This window comes from Pantherophis guttatus, chromosome 5 (genome assembly GCF_059756535.1).
Source record: "Pantherophis guttatus breed Tessera chromosome 5, ASM5975653v1, whole genome shotgun sequence".
NCBI classification, from domain to species: domain Eukaryota; kingdom Metazoa; phylum Chordata; class Lepidosauria; order Squamata; family Colubridae; genus Pantherophis; species Pantherophis guttatus.
The window spans coordinates 3,317,835-3,333,011 of NC_142067.1; the positions used below are offsets into that span (position 1 = coordinate 3,317,835).

The window sequence follows — 15,177 nt, forward strand, 5'->3', positions numbered from 1 at the left end:
GTCTGTCTCTCATTCTCTCTCTCTCTTGCTCTTTCTCTCTCTTTCTGTCTCTCTTTCTCGCTCTCTGTCTCTCTCATTCTCACTCTTTCTCTCTGTCTGTCTGTCTCTCATTCTCTCTTTCGGTCTCTCTCTCTCTCTTTCTGTCTCGCTCTCTGTCTCTCTCATTCTCTCTCTTTCTCTCTTTCTCTCTCTCATTCCGTCTCTTTCTCTCTCTCTCTCATTCTTTCTCTGTCTCTCTTTCTCTCTGTCTCTCTCATTCTCTCTGTCTCTCTCTCTCTCATTCTCTCTCTTTCTCTCTCTCATTCTCTCTTTCTCTGTCTGTCTCTCTGTCTCTGTTTCTCTTTCTCTCTGTCTCTCTGTCTGTCTCTCTTTCTCTCATTCTCTCTTTCTCTCTGTCTCTCTGTCTGTCTGTCTGTCTCTCTCTGTTTCTCTCTCATTCTCTCTCTCTTTCTGTCTCTCTGTCTCTCTTTCTCTCTGTCTCTCTCATTCTCTGTCTCTCTCTCTCTCATTCTCTCTTTCTCTCTCTCATTCTCTCTTTCTCTGTCTGTCTCTCTGTCTCTGTTTCTCTTTCTCTCTGTCTCTCTTTCTCTCTGTCTCTCTCTCTCTCTGTCTGTCTGTCTCTCTGTTTCTCTCTCATTCTCTCTCTCTTTCTGTCTGTCTGTCTCTCTCTGTCTCTCTCTCATTCTCTTTCTCTGTCTCTTTTTCTCTGTCTTTCTCTCTTTCTCTCTCAGTTTAGCATTTGAACTTGAAATGTAGAATTGTGCTCTGAACATGTGCACCTAATTTTAACCTAATCGTTTTACGTTCTACAGAATGCTGATACATCCGGACAAACAGACAAATATTCCTCAATGTGGAATGGCAGATGGGTGGGCAAACCCCCCCACCCCCTTTATATTCCTGAGTTAATTTTGGTTTATTTTAAGGACTCGGGTTGACTCTGCTGCTGCTGCTCTTGGAGCGAAGCTCTGATTTCTGCGTTCTGGAACAAGCCCTGGAAAAACTGGTTTTGAGAATCCTTCAGCCTCCAACGGAGATGATGTAGGCGTGAAATGGGTCACCTCAGCTCTGGGATTACCTGAAAACATATCCGGCCCAGCCCAGTGTTCGGAATTATAATTGTGGAACAATTAATTCTAGAGTACAGGGAAAAAAGGAAAATTGCTTTTGGCATCACGAAACATTACAAGTTCAAAGAATAAAGCCAGCTAAAAATAGCACCTCTTCTGGGTTTTTTTTGGTTTTTTTTTTTAGCAAGTTGACATCCTAAAACTGGCATCAAGACCTTTACTAAGCAATGACAGGGTATTATTCCATTCTGGAAATTATTTTGCTTAGGATCTACATCATTAATTTTTCAATCTTGCCGCTTTAAGATGGGTGGACTTCAACTCCCAGAATTCCCCAGGCAGCTATGCTGCCTGGGGAATTCTGGGAGCTGAAGTCCACCTGTTTTAAACTGGCCAAGTTTGAAAAAGAATGATATATATGAGACGTATCCAAACTTCAACTCCCAGAATTCCCTAGTTGGCCATGGTTGCTGCCTGGGGAATTCTGGGAGCTGAAGTCCACCTGTCTTAAACTGTCCAAAGGTTGAAAAACAATTATTTACAACAGACATCTCCCAACTTGGCCATTTTAAGACATGTAGACTTCAACTCCCAGAATTCCCTAGCTGGCTGTGGTTGCTGGCTGGGGAATTCTGGGAGCTGAAGTCCACAAATCTTAACGTTGCCACGTTTGAAAACCCCTGATTTATATTACACTTATGTTGCCAGGATGAAGCGTCCCTTATTTTTCCAAGCATTTTAAGGTCTCTATTTCTCTGTAGAGAGCAATAGGGATGTGAATTTTCTTTGATTCCCTTAAAAAAAACAAAAAATAAAAATTCAGATGCTTGACAAGTGACAAGGAATTCCAACCCTGGATAATTTGTACATCTGAATTTTTTTTCTTGGGCAACGGATCAAAGACCGTGTGCGTGTGTGCCAAGACAGAAAGAAATAGGAAAAAGTGTGAGAAAAATAAAATTCTTTGTAATAATGACCACAAAACTAAGGGGTGGGATGGGGAGAGAAGGCTGCAGAAGTGAAAATGATTGTGTGAACATTGTTGTTTCTTCAAAGAAAAGAGAAGTATGGGTTCCTTTTGTGCTCGCGGTTTAAATAATTGCGGTTTGAAAGACGGGGTTTCTTCTTCTCAACTGTCGAGAGCGAGTCAGCTGTGTCCTGAATAACTCGCTGGAGAAATACAGGTAGTCCTTGACTTACAACGGTTCGTTTAGTGACCGTTAGAAGTTACAACGGCACTGAAGAGAGGGACTTACGACCGTTTTTTTCAAACTTGCGAGCGTTGCGGCATCCTCAAAGTCACGTGATCAGAATTCAGACCCTTGGCATCGTATTTATGACGGTCGGCGTGTCCCCGAGTCACGCGATTCCCTGTTGCAACCTTCTGACAAGCAAAGTCAGTGGGAAGCCAGATTCACTTAACTAACTTCACAAATGCGGTGATTCACTTAGCAGCTAAGAAAGGTTGGTTAACCTTTGGTTAACGTTGGTGAACGCCGCCCCCTTTTTTTAGTTTTTTAATTGTTTAGCTTTTAATCTGTTAATGGGTTTTAATTCGAATTGTTTTAAATTCGAACAATTTGTATTGTTATGTGTTTTAGTTCTGGCTGTGCACCGCCCTGAGTCCACTAGGATACAAATTGAATAAAATAAATAAAATAAAAAAATAAATAATCCAACGTGACATCGCAGGGTGCTTATGCAAATAAAAATACTTCCTAGAAGAAGGTCTAAAACAAACCCGGTCAATAAATAAACCTTTTGCAGAAAAGGAGGCCATTAAAAATTGATATTGCTTCTTCGCCTTCCACAGGCAAAAAGGTTATATAAATTGCAAAGGAGGAGCGTAGCTCTAGTCTACATCCAAAACTTTTGCTCCAAGCTGCGAAGTTGTATCACAGCCATTTTTGTGTATATATATATATATATATATATATATATATATATATATATATATATATATATTTGTCAAAGTTCATGGAAGGAGCTGCGTGATGCTTTTTCCTACTTAAATGGTAGCAGTGGTGCTTCAGGAGCTTCAAAGGAGTAACTCAGAGCAGGGGTCTCCAACCTTGGCAACTTTAAGACTTGTGGACTTCAACTCCCAGAGTTCCTCAGCCAGCAGAGCTTCTTTTAACTTTCATTTTTAATTTTTACTGATTCGGGGCTGCTCTTTTACCATGAAAAGGGAAACAACAAGAAAGAGGGGAAGGAGTAGAGTGAGAGGAAGGGAGACGAGAGGAGAGGAGAAAGAAGAAAGGGAAAAGGAGAGGAAGAAAAGGGAGGGGAAAGAGGAGTAGGAGAGAAGGTTAGAAGGGGGGGGAAGAAGAGAGGAGTGGGAGAAGGGAAAGTAGGAAAGAGAAGGAGAGGAAGAAAGTAGGAGGAGATAGAGGAAGGAAGAGAAAGGGAGGAGAAGAAGAAAGGTTGTGGCAAAATAAAGAAGGATCCACAAGTCTTAAAAGTTGCCAAGGTTGGAGACCCCTGATTTAGAGCAGTGTTGTTGTTTTTAAACTTCGGTGTTTGGACTTCAACTCCCAGAATTCCCCAGCCATTGCAATGCATGAAGTGGAGAATTCTGGGAGTTGAAGTACACCCCTCTTAAAGGAGCAGAGGCTGGAAACACTGAAGATGAATGTGGTACTTTAATATCAACTGCCAAATATCCCATCAAAGTTCTTTATAGTTTTTATAAAGTCACTGTGAGAGGAATCTGAAGAGTCCTAGTGGACGAGCACTTAAACACGAATTAGCCGTGTGCGGCAAGCAGCCGAAAACAAGCCAATACAATCCTCGGTTGTGTAAACCGAGGCATAGAATCAAAATCGCGTGAGTACCATTTTATAAAGCCTTAGTAAGGCCACATCTGGAATACGGCATCCAGTTTTGGTCCTCACATTACAGAAAAATGCTGAGATTTTGGAAAAAGTGCAGAGAAGAGCAACTAAGAGGATTAAAGAGACTAAAACATACGAAGAACGGTTGCAGGAATTGTGTATAGTTAGTCTAGAGAAACGAAGGAGTAGGGGGGACATAATAGCAATCTTCCAGTATTTAAGGGGCTGCCAGAAAGAGGAGGAGGTCAATCTATTCTCCAAACCACCTGAAGGCAGAAGAAGAAACAACGGATGGAAACTCATCAAGGAGAGAAGCAACCTGGAATTAAGGAGAAACTTCCTAACAGGACAATTAACCAGCGGAACAGCTTGCCACCAGAAGTTGTGAATGCTCCATCACTGGAGGTTTTTAAGAAAAGATTGGACAACGGTTTTGTCTGAAATGGTCTAGGGTCTCCTGATTGAGCAGGGGGTTGGACTAGAAGACCTCCAAGGTCCCTTCCAGATCTTATTCCGATTAATTTGAGAGCTGGCCGTTCCCAGGCCGGAGATGGTTAGTTATGTAAGCTAAGGAGAGATACTTGGCCCGGTGCCTGGACCCAGAATATTAATTTATGAGAAAGGAGCACAAAGGAGAAATAAGTTTAACTTTCTGTGTGTATAAGAGTTACTTTCACACTGAGTCATTCGGAGTCAGGTGGAATATAAAATTTATTTATTTGAAGGGAAAGGTACGTAAAAGTTTCAGTCCTGTCCAGTTGTGTCCGACTGCGGCGGGCGTTGCTCATCTCTTAGCCGAGGGAGCCAGCGTTGTCCGAAAACACTTCCGTGGTCACGTGGCCAGCATGACTATACGCTGAGGCACACGTAATGCTGGTACCTATTTATCTACTTGCATTGGCATCCTTTTGAAGTGCTACTTGTAGGTGGGCGGATCTGGGACAACGCACTGCAGCCACCATGCCTGTGGCCACCTCACCATGGGCCCAGCCAACTTGCCACGGAGACAACTCACCGTGAGCCTGGGCTTATTCTATTCAATCTATTCGGAATAGAGCTGGAAGGGACCTCGGAGGTCTTCTAGTCCAACCCCCTGCTCAAGCAGGACACCCTGAACCTATATCATTTCGGATAAATGACTGTTCTTAAAAAAAAACCTCAAGGGTTGGAGCACTTCTGGTGGCCAGCTGTTCCACTGGTTAATTATCCTCACTGTGAGGAAGTTTCTCCCTCATTCCAGGTTGCCTCTCTTTCTTGATTAATAGAAAACTGACTAATAGAGCTGGAAGAGACCTTGAAGGTCATCTAGTCCAGCCCGTCTGCTCGAGCAGGAGACCCTGTAAGTTTAAAAGGTAATCTATACATAGGAGGATCAAGGTCCCTACAATCCTCTTCTTCCTTTCTCCTCCTCTTTCTCCTTCCCCTTCTTCTTTCTCTTCCTCCTCCTCCTCTCTTCCTCTTCCTCTTCTCCTTTCTCTTCTTCCTTCTTTTTTTCCTCCTCCTCCTTTCTCCTTCCCCTTCTCTTTTTCCTTCTCTTTCTTTCTCCTTTCTCCTCTTCTGCTTTCTCCTCCTCCTCTTCCTTCTTCTTTCTCTTCCTCCTCCTCCTCCTTTCTCTTCCTCCTCTTTTCCTCTCTTCCTCTTCTCCTTTCTCCTCTTCTTCCTTCTTCTTTCTTTTCCTTTCTCCTTCCTTCTCTTCTTCCTTTTCTCTTCCTCCTTTCTCCTCCTCCTCTTCTGCTCTTTCTCCTCCTCCTCTTCCTTCTTCTCTTTCTTTTCCTCCTCCTCCTCTTTCTCTTCCTCCTCCTCCTGAGCTCACACGATCTGACCATCGAAGTCCATAGGGAAGTCAGATTCACTTAACGACAGGGTTACTCATTTAACAACTGCAGCGATTCGCTGATCAACAGCGGCAAGGAAATCCGTAAAATGGGGCGAAAACTCGCTTAAGAACTGTCTCACTTAGCAACAAACATTGTGGACTCAATTGTGGTCGTAAGTCGAGGACTACCTGTACGGAAGCAAAACAAGGAAAGGCTTCTGGGATTCCTGGTTCCATATCAACATTTAGGGATTTGGCACCATTGTCACTGCGTTTTTGTATTTACCAGATGAGCTCATATTTTTGGATTTTCAGACTTACCGTAGCTTGCTAAGTTTCTTATCAGTAAGCTAACTGTGCATGTCCACATTCCTTCACTTTCTTCTAACTTTCTTTGTTCTCCTGCCAAGAAGTCTGACCACAGAGAGGTGGCCGGCAGGAACGTTGCCAAAATGTAACTATTTAGATAGTGAGATGTTTTATTTTCTTTATAACAAATAAATGAGTTTTTCTTAGAAGGTATATCTTCGGGTTTATTTTCTTAAGTATGCTTCAAGGGAAAAGTCTCGATCCACGTTTCTAAATCAAGGTGCGATTAATTAGCACCCTGACACCATTGACAGCAATTTCCTAGAATTGCATGATGACCTATTTGCTGATGGTGCAATAAATATTATTGTGTCTTGGAAAAGCCTGTCTCTCTGTGTGTGTGTGTGTGTGTGTGTATTATTCATGGCATTAAGGAGTGGAGGAGCCATGCAAAAGTGGCTTTTCCCAGCTTACAGCTTAAGATCAAGTCTGGTATCTGTTCTCATCAGTTGAACAATTTCCCTTGGTCTGCTTTCTGGGATATATATATATATATATATATATATATTGTAGCTCCAGCTCAGAAGCCCAGAACCGAGTAGATGTGATTCTACTGAGCTGGAGCTACAAAAAAAACCTTGGCTACGTAGGGAAAACCTGGCTAGAAGAAAAACACACATAAACCTTACGAAGAAATAAGAAATATATATATTCAGGTCTTCTCCCACGTAAAATTGGAAGTGTCTTGGCGACGTTTCGACGAAGTCTCATTCGTCATCTTCAGGCTGGTGTTATATATATATTTGTTTATGTAAGTTTTCACGGGTATGTATGTGTGTATAGTTAATATTTCGGGTTTCTTCCCGTGTAATTGTGGATATATCCCTAAAAGGGTAGAAGCGACGTTTCGACAGAATCCCATCTGCCATCATCAGGCTTATGTCAGCAGTCTTTTGCAGTAACTGCCGTTGCTATTTCAAATCTGGTGCTGGTATTCTGGGATGGCTCCACCTTTTCATTTATATATATATATATATAAAGAGAGAGCACGCGAGAGAGAGAGAGAGAGAGAGAGAGAGAGAGAGAGAGAGAGAGAGAGAGAGAGAGAGAGGGAACCCAACTCCCTTCTAGAACTGATGATGTTACCTAACGGGGTCATGAGACGTCTGCAAAGAAAACAACCGAGTTCAGAGAGCATCAAGGACCCCACAGTTCTCCTCCTGCTGCACTGTAAAAGCTTTGTTAAACCAGTTTGTATGTATTCATTGCTCTCAGTACCGTTTCTCTCTCTTTTTTTTTATTGAAAAGTTTTATAAAAGATACAAACATTTTCTCCCCCCCCTCCACCCTCACCCCATCCCACCCCCCTTGCCCACCCACCCTCCCTTTCCCCCTCCCCCTTCCCCCCTCCCTCAACTTCCCAGAACAAGCACAGGGTATAGCATTCACAAACATCAAACTAAAATATGCTAACAATTTGTTGACTTCCAATTCTCCCTAAGTCTTTAACTCCTTATAACTCAAACCACTGTAAACAAAAACTAAAGATTAACAATATTTCATTCGTAAGCTATATGAAACTTCTTAGTTTGATACTTGTTTTGAATATAGTCAATCCATCTTCTCCATTCCGATATATATCTTTTGTTTGAGTGATCTTTAAGATATCCATGTTTCCATCATTATTGGTTCTCCTATATTTTGTACCCATTTTATCATACAGTCCTTGACTAGCTTTAAGATATGATGAAATTTTCGCCATCTCTGCCAAATGCGCGACTTTTAGTGTCCATTCCTCAATAGTAGGTGGATCTTCCTTCTTCCAATACTGTGCCACCAGTAACCTGGCTGCTGTTATTAAATTTAATCAAGAATTGATTAAAAAATCCTTTTTAGAGTTTTACTCAGTACCGTTTCTCTGTGCACTTACTCTGCTGGTTGGTAACACAACAATATCCTTAACAAACCCCATTCCCTTCTAGCACTGATATCCACGATGCTTGTATCTTTACAACTTATATTGTTTTGATTGTTTCCTAGTATGATTCGATTGCTTATTAATATCCTATGACTACCGCTAAGTTTTGTTATCTTACGATGCTTGACGAATATATTTTATTTTTTCTTTATGTCCACTGAGAGCATATGCACCTAAGACCAATTCCTTGTGTGTCCAATCACACTTGGCCAATAAAAGAATTCTATTCTATTCTCTATTCTATTCTGATGATGTTACCTACCTGGGTCACGAAACATCTGGGTTAAAAAAAATTTTTAATTGGGGAATTTTATGGGTAAGGGGTTTTAAATTGGAGAAGCCAAAGATAATTTAATTTCGTTTTAATGTATTTTAATATTTGTATTGTGTGTTTTTAATTCTGGCTGTTCACCGCCCCGAGTCCTTCGGGAGAGGGGGTGGTATAAAAATTTAATAAATAATAAAGAAATAAAGAAATAAATCTGTAAGAAAACAACCCAGCTCAGAGAGTACCAAGAAGAACCCTATAGCAAGCTATTTCCTGCAAGGAACTTTACTGCCTGTTGTCTTTTCTTTCTTTCTTTCTTTCTTTCTTTCTTTCTTTCTTTCTTTCTTTCTTTCTTTCTTTCTTTTTCTTTCTTTCTTTGCTTGCTTGCTTGCTTGCTTACTTACTTACTTACTTACTTACTTACTTACTTACTTACTTATTTATTTATTTATTTGTTCGATTTATATGCCGCCCTTTCTCTGGAGACTCAGGGCGGCTTACAATGCGTTAAGCAATAGCCTTCATACTTTTGTATATACCTGCTTAGTAGGGCTTTCGGCCCCCCCAAGCGGTGTCCTTTTTTATACAAAATCAACTTTAAAGGATCTCCGTTTTTGTCATGGGATGGTGAGAAGCAGAGAGTCAGTTCTATTTTGCACCAATTAAGAATAGAAGGAATCTTTCTTGAAAACAGAGAAACGAGTAACAAAGACGATCAGGGGGACTCTGGAGGGTAAAATATATGAAGAATGGTTGCAGGAATTTGGTATGTCTGTCCTATCAAACGGAAGGACTAGGGGTGAGATGATAGTCATCTTCCAGTATTTGAAGAGCTGTCACAGAGAAGAAATGGTTGACCTATAAACAGAATAGAATAACAGAGTGGGAAGGGACCCTTGGAGGTCTTCTAGTCCAACCCCCTGCTTAGGCAGGAAACCCTACACCACTTCAGACAAATGGTTATCCAAATTCTTCTTAAAACCTTCCAGTGTTGGAGCATTCACAACTTCTGGTGGCAAGTTGTTCCGCCGGTTAATTGTTCTAACGATTCTCCGAGGCACTCGAGTAAAAGGCGAGAAGTAGTAATAATGGGTGAAAAAGATCATTAAAGAGAGATCCACACCTAGAACTAAGCAGAAATTTATTGACAGCAACAATGATTAATTATTGAAACAGGAATTGTGGGTGCTTTCGTCACTGGAGGTTTTCGAGGAAAGACTGCAGAACCATTCGTCTGGGGGATGAATGATATAATGTCTCCTGGCTCGGGCAGGGGGTTGGACTAGATGACCTCCAAGGTCCCTTCCAGTCCTAGGATTCTGTGGTTCTCTTCCGTATCCATCTGCAGGTGAATTTCCTGAAGAGGATGAAGGAGACTGTTTCTAAACTAGCTAGAGATACCAGCTTGCCACCTGGTGAATATGTCAATGTTTGTTCTTCTTGACAACGATAGCAGAAGAGGTCGGTCCTGGCCTTCTTCCAGACTCTGTTTCTGGACTTCTCCATTCAACCCACAACCTTTGATGGTCTCACGTGGGACCTAACCGGGTTGACTTTATCCAACATCGACCGAAATCTCTGAGGTGCTGCTGCCATCTGGCGGACGCCTGGTGATTTTGCCTGCCCGTTTTCTTACAAGATTTCTCTGCAACAGCATCTTTATTTATTTAATACACGTTTATTTCTCCCACCGTTATTGTTTTTATAAATGATTCAAGGGGGTGAATATAACTGATACTCCTTGCTCCTCCTTTTTTCCCCACAACAATCCTGTGAGGTGGGTTAGGCTGATAGAGAGTGCCATAAAGTAAACTAGCCGGTTTTCATACCTAAGGCAGGACTAGAACTCACTGCCCCCTGGTGATTGCCTGAAGTCTCCCAGCTGGCTTTCATGCCTAAGGCGGGACTAGAACTCACCGTCTCCTGGTGATTGGCCCAAAGTCACCCAGTTGGCTTTCATGCCTAAGGCGGGACTAGAACTCACCGTCTCCTGGTGATTGGCCCAAAGTCCTCCAGCTGGCTTTCATGCCTAAGGCGGGACTAGAACTCACCATCTCCTGGTGATTGGCCCAAAGTCCTCCAGCTGGCTTTCATGCCTAAGGCGGGACTAGAACTCACTGTCTCCTGGTGATTGGCCCAAAGTCCTCCAGCTGGCTTTCATGCCTAAGGCGGGACTAGAACTCACCATCTCCTGGCGATTGGCCCAAAGTCTCCCAGGTGGCTTTCATGCCTAAGGCGGGACTAGAACTCACCGTCTCCTGGTGATTGGCCCAAAGTCACCCAGTTGGCTTTCATGCCTAAGGCGGGACTAGAACTCACCATCTCCTGGCGATTGGCCCAAAGTCACCCAGTTGGCTTTCATGCCTAAGGCGGGACTAGAACTCACCGTCTCCTGGCGATTGGCCCAAAGTCCTCCAGCTGGCTTTCATGCCTAAGGCGGGACTAGAACTCACCATCTCCTGGGGATTGGCCCAAAGTCCTCCAGCTGGCTTTCATGCCTAAGGCGGGACTAGAACTCACTGTCTCCTGGTGATTGGCCCAAAGTCCTCCAGCTGGCTTTCATGCCTAAGGCGGGACTAGAACTCACCATCTCCTGGCGATTGGCCCAAAGTCTCCCAGGTGGCTTTCATGCCTAAGGCGGGACTAGAACTCACCGTCTCCTGGCGATTGGCCCAAAGTCCTCCAGCTGGCTTTCATGCCTAAGGCGGGACTAGAACTCACCATCTCCTGGTGATTGGCCCAAAGTCCTCCAGCTGGCTTTCATGCCTAAGGCGGGACTAGAACTCACTGTCTCCTGGTGATTGGCCCAAAGTCCTCCAGCTGGCTTTCATGCCTAAGGCGGGACTAGAACTCACCGTCTCCTGGCGATTGGCCCAAAGTCACCCAGTTGGCTTTCATGCCTAAGGCGGGACTAGAACACACCGTCTCCTGGCGATTGGCCCAAAGTCCTCCAGCTGGCTTTCATGCCTAAGGCGGGACTAGAACTCACCGTCTCCTGGCGATTGGCCCAAAGTCCTCCAGCTGGCTTTCATGCCTAAAGCGGGACTAGAACTCACCATCTCCTGGTGATTGGCCCAAAGTCCTCCAGCTGGCTTTCATGCCTAAGGCGGGACTAGAACTCACTGTCTCCTGGTGATTGGCCCAAAGTCCTCCAGCTGGCTTTCATGCCTAAGGCGGGACTAGAACTCACCATCTCCTGGCGATTGGCCCAAAGTCACCCAGTTGGCTTTCATGCCTAAGGCGGGACTAGAACACACCGTCTCCTGGCGATTGGCCCAAAGTCCTCCAGCTGGCTTTCATGCCTAAGGCGGGACTAGAACTCACCATCTCCTGGTGATTGGCCCAAAGTCCTCCAGCTGGCTTTCATGCCTAAGGCGGGACTAGAACTCACCATCTCCTGGTGATTGGCCCAAAGTCCTCCAGCTGGCTTTCATGCCTAAGGCGGGACTAGAACTCACTGTCTCCTGGCGATTGGCCCAAAGTCACCCAGCTGGCTTTCATGCCTAAGGCGGTACTAGAACTCACCATCTCCTGGTGATTGGCCCAAAATCACCCAGTTGGCTTTCATACCTAAGGCGGGACTAGAACTCACCATCTCCTGGTGATTGGCCCAAAGTCACCCAGTTGGCTTTCATGCCTAAGGCGGGACTAGAACTCACCGTCTCCTGGTGATTGGCCCAAAGTCACCCAGCCGGCCTTCGTGCCTAAGGTGAAACTAGAACTCACCATCTTCCGTGGTGCTTCTGCTTCTAATGCCCTAACCATTAGACCAAACTAGCTCAAAGTAAATGCTTGGAAATTGCCTTATGCCAGGATGGCTTTTTTTCTCAATTTCCTGGTGGCACCTTATCCCTTTACGAACTAGGATGTTTTTTTGGTGGCAGGCAGGGCCAATTACTTGTAGTGACCTGAGCTGGGCAGATACAAAGATTTTCTTCAGTTCAGGTCCCACAGATCGTTCCAAATAGTTTTCTAGTGACATATCGAAGTCTGGGGCGAGTCCTTGGCGCTCTCTGAGTTTGGTTGTTTCCTTATAGACATTTCATTACCGAACTAGGCAACATCATCAGTGCTAGGCGAGAGTGGGGTTTGTAGAAAGGAAGAACAGGAGGAGGAGGACTGTGGGATCCTTGTTACTCTCTCAGCTTGGTTAAATCATGACAACTGGACCAAAGTTTGTTAATCTGAGACGTTTTGTTGCTCATCCAAGTAACTTCATTGATCAAAATAAAAAAAAAAATAGTTAGGCAGAGAATCTTTGGAATGTACCAACTTTTTTTTTTTTTTAAATTTTGACTGATGAAGTTACTTGGATGAGTAACAAAACGTCTCAGATGAAAAAACTTTGGTCCAGTTGTCCCGATTTAACCTTTTTTGAAAGGTACTTTTCCCCTGAACGATTGAGTTCATTCATTGACATATTGCAGATATTTCATTACCTGTCTAGATTACCTCATCAGTGGTGAGGTTTGTAGAAAGGAGGAGGACGGGGACGGCAATGACTGTGGGGCCCTCGGTGCTCTCTGAGCTCAGTTGTTTTCTTGCAGACGTTTCATTACCAAACTAAGTAACACCATCAGTGCGATGATGTTGCAGTCGTCAGCTACACCCTTCTTCTCAACATCTCAGTCCCATGCCACTGAATGATTCCTGAAAATCTCCCACCAAGGTCTGAGCCTTCTTGAAGTCAGCGAAGATGCCAATTTCTGCAAGCCTTTAAAATAAAAGGGTTTTCTATCAGCAAAACTTTCATGATAGTTTTGGTAAGGATTGGTAACCTTCTCTGTCGAATAGTACCTATATCCATCTGCAGTTGGAGTCTTAAAGTGGGTGAAGAAGCCTATTCCGAACTAGTGGAACGACTTGCCTCCAGAAGTTGTGAATGCTCCAATACTGGAAGTTTTTAAGAAGAGGTTGGATAACCTCTTCTTAAAAACTTTCTTATTTTATCAAGCTGGCCTGGCCTAAATCTTCTCCCCTTTTAAATGTAAATTTTAATTTGTTTTTAAATTAATAGGTATTTTAAATCTGTCTCAGCCAAACTATTTAATTCGTTTTTATTCTATTTTAAATTTTTGTATTTATGTGTTTTATTCTGTGGCTGTTCACCGCCCTGAGTCCTTCGGAAGTAGGGCGGTATAGAAATTCAATAAAATAAATAAATAAATAAATAAACCATTTGAAGTGTTGTAGGATTTCCTGCCTAAGGAGAGGGTTGGACTAGAAGACCTCCAAGGTCCCTTCCAACTCTGTTATTCTATTCTATTCTATTTCATTCCATTCCATTCCATTAATTCTATTCTCTTCTCCTTTCTTATTCTATTCTATTTTATTCTATTCTATTCTATTCTAATTCTAATATAGAATATTATATATTCTCTTCTCTTCTTTCCTATTTCTTCTATTCTATTCTATTCTACTTTCTTATTCTATTCTATTCTATTCTAATTCTAATATAGAATATTATATATTCTCTTCTCTTCTTTCCTATTTCTTCTATTCTATTCTATTCTACTTTCTTATTCTATTCTATTCTATTCTATTCTAATATAGATTATTATATATTCTCTTCTTTTCTATTTCTTCTATTGTCTTCTATTCTATTCTAATTCTGATATAGATTATTATATATTCTCTTCTCTTCTCTTCTCTTCTCTTCTCTTCTCTTCTCTTCTCTCTTCTACTTTCTTATTCCATTCTATTCCAGAGAGTCTTGCAATTGCAGGTGTGATAAATATGAACAGCCAAATACTTAATGCAAGAAATATCCTTGCTTATGGTTTTACTTACTTACGGAAAGAACAGCTGTAGTTTGCAATTCAGGGTTTCAGGGGCCACAACAACCCAACCATTGGTGGTTTATTATACAAACCAAGATTAAAACAAGCCTGTTTTAGCAGGATGGGGGGAAAAAACGTCAGTCCGTCCCCTGCAGCGCGTCGCCGCCAGGGGGCAGCAGCGACTAGCAGCGCAATCCGTTCGTCCAGCCAGAGGCGCGGCACCCAATAGGAAGGAGGAGCCGTCTCGGTGAAAGGGGGGCGTGGCCCCGTTTGCGTGCCACCCATTCCGATTGGCTCCCCTCAAGCCCCGCCTCCTCCGCGCGGCCTGTCACGCGGCGACATCGCGGAGCGAGAAAAGGACCTCGTGTTGCTGTCTTTAATTAAAAAATATAAAATAAAGCCTAATTAACCGTTATATAAATTAATTCCACTCCCGGGGCAAATGGGGAGGGCTGGGGGAAATTTTATTATTAAAAAAAAGTCTCGGGGCGGATTTTTTTTAAAAAAAGTCCCTCAGGTGACTGACGCGGGTCAGCTTTCACACGTGACGCGAGTCAGGCCGGTGGGGATTGAAAGGATAATTCGAAAAAAAAAATCCCGTTAGAGCTTTCGACTCCGATTTATTAACCAGTGGAAGTTGTGGGGGGTCCAACACTGGAAGTTTTTTTAAAAGAAGAAAACCGGGCAGCCAGTATGTGTGAAACGGTGTAAGGATCTCCTGCCTGAGGAAAAGGGGGCTGGACTAGATGACCTCCAAGGTCCCTTCCCCACTCTTTTTTTGTTATTTTGAATAGCTTCCCTCAAGAAGTTTGTAGGTGCTCCATGACTGGAAGTTTTTTTTTTTAAAAAAAAGGAAAAAAAAATAAGACAGCCGTTTGTCTGAAATGGCACATAGAGGGGTATTTCTCTCCCTGCCGGAGCAAAGGGGGCTGGACTAGAAGACCTCCAAGGTCCCTTTCCAGTTTGATTCTGAGGGAGGACGAAGCGCGTAAAAAAAAAAAAAAAAGCGCGGGCTTTTTTTTTTTTTCTTTCCCCCGGGGGGGCGGGAGTCAAGAAAAGAAGTCTCGCGCGGTTTTCCCACCCCCCACGAGGCCTCGCCGCGCACGCGCGGCCACGCCCCCC

The 15,177-nt window shown here is 43.3% G+C and overlaps 1 long non-coding RNA gene across 1 annotated transcript in view; it reads left to right on the top strand.

Moving 5' to 3' along the window:
- The window catches only part of LOC132709339 (uncharacterized), a 37,346-nt gene extending 36,129 nt beyond the window's left edge, over positions 1-1,217 (top strand). The window contains exon 2 of the long non-coding RNA XR_015734366.1: positions 927-1,217. This is a non-coding gene — a long non-coding RNA (uncharacterized LOC132709339). The remainder of the gene's footprint in view (positions 1-926) is intronic.
- Positions 1,218-15,177: the final 13,960 nt, after the last annotated feature.